Source organism: Apis cerana, unplaced genomic scaffold (genome assembly GCF_029169275.1).
Source record: "Apis cerana isolate GH-2021 unplaced genomic scaffold, AcerK_1.0 scaffold3_AcerK, whole genome shotgun sequence".
Classification (NCBI taxonomy): Eukaryota; Metazoa; Arthropoda; class Insecta; order Hymenoptera; family Apidae; genus Apis; species Apis cerana.
In genome coordinates this window covers 140,001-147,500 of record NW_026893561.1, presented here as the reverse complement: position 1 = coordinate 147,500, position 7,500 = coordinate 140,001, and the positions used below count along the sequence as shown (strand labels likewise).

The window sequence follows — 7,500 nt, the reverse complement described above, 5'->3', positions numbered from 1 at the left end:
GTAAGACGGGCGAACCGACATGACCGGGGACTTTGCGCGTACGATCGAGCTATGGTCGAACCGACGTGACTCGGGTGTTTTTTTCTTAATTTCTCGAAAAATAACCTTATAACTGGTATGTTTTTTTTTCATTAATCAATTTATATTTATCCTTCGCAATTTTTTATATTGTTAATTTTTTCTGTTCTTTCATCAAAAATTGATTTTTCGTAACTTTTCTTATCGAGAAAAAAAAAATTTAATTTTTTTGAAAAAATATAATATTGACCTTTCATTTATACCGTCATGTTAATATAAATTATAATTTTTCTTTACCGGGGAACTCTGAACGATATATATATAGAACGGGCGAACCGACATGACCGGGGACTTTGCGCCATACGCGTAAGACGGGCGAACCGACATGACCGGGGACTTTGCGCGTACGATCGAGCTATGGTCGAACCGACGTGACTCGGGTGTTTTTCTCTTAATTTCTCGAAAAATGACCTTATAACTGGTATGTTTTTTTTTTCATTAATCAATTTATATTTATCCTTCGCAATTTTTTATATTGTTAATTTTTTCTGTTCTTTCATCAAAAATTGATTTTTCGTAACTTTTCTTATCGAGAAAAAAAAAATTTAATTTTTTTGAAAAATATAATATTGACCTTTCATTTATACCGTCATGTTAATATAAATTATAATTTTTTTTTACCGGGGAACTCTGAACGATATATATATATAGAACGGGCGAACCGACATGACCGGGGACTTTGCGCCATACGCGTAGGACGGGCGAACCGACATGACCGGGGACTTTGCGCTATACGCGCAGGACGGGCGAACCGACATGACCGGGGACTTTGCGCTATACGCGTAAGACGGGCGAACCGACATGACCGGGGACTTTGCGCGTACGATCGAGCTATGGTCGAACCGACGTGACTCGGGTATTTTTTTCTTAATTTCTCGAAAAATGACCTTATAACTGGTATGTTTTTTTCATTAATCAATTTATATTTATCCTTCGCAATTTTTTATATTGTTAATTTTTTCTGTTCTTTCATCAGAAATTGATTTTTCGTAACTTTTCTTATCGAGAAAAAAAAAATTTAATTTTTTTGAAAAATATAATATTGACCTTTCATTTATACCGTCATGTTAATATAAATTATAATTTTTTTTTACCGGGGAACTCTGAACGATATATATATAGAACGGGCGAACCGACATGACCGGGGACTTTGCGCCATACGCGTAGGACGGGCGAACCGACATGACCGGGGACTTTGCGCTATACGCGCAGGACGGGCGAACCGACATGACCGGGGACTTTGCGCCATACGCGTAAGACGGGCGAACCGACATGACCGGGGACTTTGCGCGTACGATCGAGCTATGGTCGAACCGACGTGACTCGGGTGTTTTTTTTTAATTTCTCGAAAAATAACCTTATAACTGGTATGTTTTTTTCATTAATCAATTTATATTTATCCTTCGCAATTTTTTATATTGTTAATTTTTTCTGTTCTTTCATCAAAAATTGATTTTTCGTAACTTTTCTTATTGAGAAAAAAAAAATTTAATTTTTTTGAAAAAATAATATTGACCTTTCATTTATACCGTCATGTTAATATAAATTATAATTTTTTTACCGGGGAACTCTGAACGATATATATATAGAACGGGCGAACCGACATGACCGGGGACTTTGCGCCATACGCGTAAGACGGGCGAACCGACATGACCGGGGACTTTGCGCGTACGATCGAGCTATGGTCGAACCGACGTGACTCGGGTGTTTTTCTCTTAATTTCTCGAAAAATAACCTTATAACTGGTATGTTTTTTTTTCATTAATCAATTTATATTTATCCTTCGCAATTTTTTATATTGTTAATTTTTTCTGTTCTTTCATCAAAAATTGATTTTTCGTAACTTTTCTTATCGAGAAAAAAAAAATTTAATTTTTTTGAAAAAATATAATATTGACCTTTCATTTATACCGTCATGTTAATATACTTATAATTTTTTTTTACTCTGAGCGATATATATAGAACGGGCGAACCGACATGACCGGGGACTTTGCGCGTACGGTCGGGCCACCGAACCGACATGACTCGGGCATTTTTTTCTTAATTTCTCGAAAAATAACGTTATAACTGGTATGTTTTTTTTCATTAATCAATTTATATTTATCCTTTGCAATTTTTTATATTGTTAATTTTTTTTGTTCCTTTATTAAAAATTAATTTTTCGTAACTTTTCTTATCGAGAAAAAAAAAATTTAATTTTTTTGAAAAAATCTATTATTGACCTTTCATTTATACCATCCTGTTAATATATTTGTAATTTTTTTTACCAATTTGTATAATGATAATGATCATCGATCGAAGTCTAAGTTCCAGCGTACCTCCGCTCGGTCTGTCGCTACAGCGGTTTTGCACCATAAGCGGCCGTGCATTAGCCCGGTCGGCGCCGACATGGTGGCCGGCCGTTCGGTTACTGTAAGAGAAGCGACGGTCCGGTGCGGCCGGGCGGAGCAGCGTCGGGCGCGTGTCCGTTCTACGATCTCGGTCGAGATACGGTACACCGCTCCTCGGGAAATACTTTCTCGACTGTTTCTGTCCGGTTCTTACCGATCTTTCTCCACACTGCATAGCCGCGAGTCGGTGTCTATGACCGAATGGCTCTTGAGCGGCAAAGCGACCTATAGGGGGACGCTGGTGACCTGTATGTATGGCTTTTGCCATGTGTACTTGTACGACTGAGCATCAACTTTTAGCCTCGAGCGATCGGGCCTTTCTAACACCTAAGGATATATAAATCCCTAGGGCGTACGGGCGTGTCGAATAGTTCTTGGTGGCTTGCAATACGACACGTTTCGTATGATGAGCTTTGAGTTTGTAAAAGTGAGAGAAAAGAAACGACGTGCGATGTTATTGTAACACCACGTTGTTAAATAAAACACAATATTATATTATAATTTTTATATATATGATATTGTGAAGTATGATTCTTGAAATTGTGAATGAACGGGGCATATTGTGGAAGTGCTGATATTACATTGGGATATGCCTCAGCGTGAATTTATATTACGCGCTTTATGAAATTAAATTTTTTTCAAAAGGTTACCAAATGTTTAGCATGCTTGATACGTGCTCGAATATTTATAAAGACCTATTGTAGTCGATCGGTGAGGGGGCACCGACGACGAAAAATATATATATGTCAAAATTGGCAAAATATATTAATAATAAACTAAGATCCCTGGTTGATCCTGCCAGTAGTCATATGCTTGTCTCAAAGATTAAGCCATGCATGTCTCAGTACATGCCGAATTAAGGTGAAACCGCGAATGGCTCATTAAATCAGTTATGGTTCATTAGATCGTGGACACATTTACTTGGATAACTGTGGTAATTCTAGAGCTAATACATGCAAACAGAATTCCTCTCAGAGATGGGAGGAATGCTTTTATTAGATCAAAACCAATCGGTGGCGGACGGCTCGTCCGTTCGTCCATCGTTTGTTTTGGTGACTCTGAATAACTTTGTGCTGATCGCATGGTCATCTAGCACCGGCGACGCATCTTTCAAATGTCTGCCTTATCAACTGTCGATGGTAGGTTCTGCGCCTACCATGGTTGTAACGGGTAACGGGGAATCAGGGTTCGATTCCGGAGAGGGAGCCTGAGAAACAGCTACCACATCCAAGGAAGGCAGCAGGCGCGCAAATTACCCACTCCCGGCACGGGGAGGTAGTGACGAAAAATAACGATACGGGACTCATCCGAGGCCCCGTAATCGGAATGAGTACACTTTAAATCCTTTAACGAGGACCAATTGAGGGCAAGTCTGGTGCCAGCAGCCGCGGTAATTCCAGCTCCAATAGCGTATATTAAAGTTGTTGCGGTTAAAAAGCTCGTAGTTGAATCTGTGTGTCACAGTGTCGGTTCACCGCTCGCGGTGTTTAACTGGCATTATGTGGTACGTCCTATCGGTGGGCTTAGCTCCTTGTGGGCGGTCCAACTAATATCCCATCGCGGTGCTCTTCACTGAGTGTCGAGGTGGGCCGATACGTTTACTTTGAAAAATTAGAGTGCTTAAAGCAGGCTACCTTTGCCTGAATACTGTGTGCATGGAATAATGGAATAGGACCTCGGTTCTATTTTGTTGGTTTTCGGAACCCTGAGGTAATGATTAATAGGGACAGATGGGGGCATTCGTATTGCGACGTTAGAGGTGAAATTCTTGGATCGTCGCAAGACGGACAGAAGCGAAAGCATTTGCCAAAAATGTTTTCATTAATCAAGAACGAAAGTTAGAGGTTCGAAGGCGATCAGATACCGCCCTAGTTCTAACCATAAACGATGCCAGCCAGCGATCCGCCGAAGTTCCTCCGATGACTCGGCGGGCAGCTTCCGGGAAACCAAAGCTTTTGGGTTCCGGGGGAAGTATGGTTGCAAAGCTGAAACTTAAAGGAATTGACGGAAGGGCACCACCAGGAGTGGAGCCTGCGGCTTAATTTGACTCAACACGGGAAACCTCACCAGGCCCGGACACCGGAAGGATTGACAGATTGATAGCTCTTTCTTGATTCGGTGGGTGGTGGTGCATGGCCGTTCTTAGTTGGTGGAGCGATTTGTCTGGTTAATTCCGATAACGAACGAGACTCTAGCCTGCTAAATAGACGTAACTTATGGTATCTCGAAGGCCCTCGGCTTCGGTCGGTGGGTTTTTACTACCAACGTACAAACAAATCTTCTTAGAGGAACAGGCGGCTTCTAGCCGCACGAGATTGAGCAATAACAGGTCTGTGATGCCCTTAGATGTTCTGGGCCGCACGCGCGCTACACTGAAGGAATCAGCGTGTTTTCCTGGCCGAAAGGCCCGGGTAACCCGCTGAACCTCCTTCGTGCTAGGGATTGGGGCTTGCAATTATTCCCCATGAACGAGGAATTCCCAGTAAGCGCGAGTCATAAGCTCGCGTTGATTACGTCCCTGCCCTTTGTACACACCGCCCGTCGCTACTACCGATTGAATGATTTAGTGAGGTCTTCGGACTGGTGCGCGGCCAATGTCTCGGCATTGCCGATGTTACCGGGAAGATGACCAAACTTGATCATTTAGAGGAAGTAAAAGTCGTAACAAGGTTTCCGTAGGTGAACCTGCGGAAGGATCATTAACGAATGAAACATACAAAAAGAGAATGCGTAACAAAAAAGAGAGATAAACAAGGAGAAGGATAAAATGGAATTTCGATTCCATTACCAAATACCAAAATGTACTTTGTACATCGAACGAATAATGAAATCACGGAACGATGGCTTACGTGAGGAGGGAAAGAAAAAGAAATCCCTTCCGTCCGTTGTATCCGTTGATTTCGATCATTTTCGAATTTTTTTCTTACCAGACACGAAAATTCGACACGAAGAGAGAGGGAATAACGATAAATAAGCTCGAAGAGACGCTTGCGTGAAGGTCTATTTATCGAATAAACGGACCCGCCGTCTCGACGAGATGAATGTCGTTATGGTACGCAAAAAAGATACAAAGGGACGCTTGCGTGAGATCGTCGTCGTCGTGTGTGCGTTTACGGATGCATATACGGACGCGATCCGCCGTCTCGATGATGTATATTTTTAATAAAGATTTATAAAGGTACGGTTTGCACGTACGTGTACGTATCACGTATGTATATGCATAATGGTATATACAAAATGATAAAAAAGAAAAAAAAGCGCTTGCGTGAGGTCGAATTTTTAAATGACCCGCCGCTTTAATAACATTACGTCCCTACTGAAATATATTGAAAACACAAAAATAAAATGACAAATGGCTTGACAACACAATAAGGCGCTTGCGTGAGGTCTTTTTTAAATAGACCCGCCGTCTTTATGAACGTATATGCGTGCGTTGCGTATGTGTATGTATATAGATACGTGCAAGAAAAGTACCAAATTCACATTTCTGTACCTCCTTTCTTTTTTATTTTCGTTGCCTGAGCTCCCGTTATAAAACGGGAGATGGACGAGGACCGCACACCAAGACTTTGGGATCGAACGAAGCTGTCGAGATAATGATAATCGAAAAAGCGGTAAGGACAAGTAGCGCGTCGATAGTAAAACGAAATCGAAGGATGGACGAGCCGCCGTCGAACTTTGTTTCGCGACGTTCTCTTCGATGGATACCAGTTCGACCTCTTTTCTCTTATACGCTATAATCATTCTCGAATCGTGCTTCCTACCCATGGGTGGATGGTGTGATGGTCGTCGTCGTTGTAAGCTTTAAACCGACGAAACCAAGAACGGCGAAACCAAGATGCATCGCGTCGACGTGAGCCCGATTTTATCGCTTCTTATTTAAAAGTTGAAACGTTGTTCGTTCAGAGGGGAATATCGAATTATGTTCGGTTATACAGAGAGGCCATCGTGTCGTGAGTCGGACACCCGTACCGTTAGCGGATATTCGCTTCGGAAATTGGGAGGTAAGACCGCTCGAGGCCAACCGAAATTCGTATCCCATCGAATTTTATCGAGAATGCAATATATACCTGAACGAATTATAGTTTTCAATATCGAATTTTTTAAGCGTATGGGCTCTGCGACCATGCTTCGAAGAAGAGTCGTTCTCTCCAGGTTGAGCGACGGTTTAAAAAAAAAAAGGATTCAGTATCGGGGTATCCTCGTCGTTTCCTTTAATATAAAAATAAAAAGAAAAATACGATTACCCTGAACGGTGGATCACTTGGCTCGTGGGTCGATGAAGAACGCAGCTAATTGCGCGTCAACGTGTGAACTGCAGGACACATGAACATCGACATTTCGAACGCACATTGCGGTCCACGGATACAATTCCTGACCACGCCTGGCTGAGGGTCGTTCACGTAACCCAAATACTGCTTGCGTTGCGTATCGTTACTCTTCGTACATTTGATCCTTTTTTCTCTCTTTTTTGTAATCCCCGCCGTCGTTCTTTAAAATCGAACGTTTCCGAGTCGGGTGTCAAAAATCGAGGAAAGGACAAGTTACAAGGAGGAAGATGCGCGACGTACGAGCGATTGTTGGACGTTCGTTGGCGTTCGTCGCGGTCGTGACCGAGACTACAGAATCGAAATGCATGTGCTAGCGTGTGGTATGTAACAATGAAAATGTCACGGACCTGCGTGAGTGTTCTCGGTGTCGTGAGTCGTCCGTTTTACGTAACGGATGACCGCCCGTGTTTCACCGCTTCGTGCTCGTTTTCAACGTTATTTCGTACCCGCCACTGCTTCGATTCGTCCGTCTTTGGATCACGATTACATACCGCGCCCCTAACGTCGTCTGAAATTAATATTTCTGCGATACTGTGAGAAAGGATAAAATATGGGAGTTTAATATCGAGAGAGGAGGGAAGAGAGATCCCTTGATGGCGCGTGATGATTGCCGTTCGTCGAGATTGTTAAAGAAAAGAGAGAGAGAGAAGAGCCCCAGGAATCGGAATACCCACTCCGTTCCTTCGTGTGTGTCATACTCT

General features: G+C 42.4%; 2 non-coding genes across 2 annotated transcripts; both read left to right on the top strand.

Moving 5' to 3' along the window:
• The first annotated feature begins 3,250 nt into the window (after positions 1 to 3,250).
• On the top strand, positions 3,251 to 5,170 carry LOC133667773 (small subunit ribosomal RNA). The gene has a single exon (XR_009833376.1). It is a non-coding gene; the product is annotated as a small subunit ribosomal RNA (ribosomal RNA).
• Positions 5,171 to 6,712: 1,542 nt separating this feature from the next.
• On the top strand, positions 6,713 to 6,866 carry LOC133667754 (5.8S ribosomal RNA). The gene has a single exon (XR_009833357.1). It is a non-coding gene; the product is annotated as a 5.8S ribosomal RNA (ribosomal RNA).
• The last annotated feature ends 634 nt before the right edge of the window (positions 6,867 to 7,500 follow it).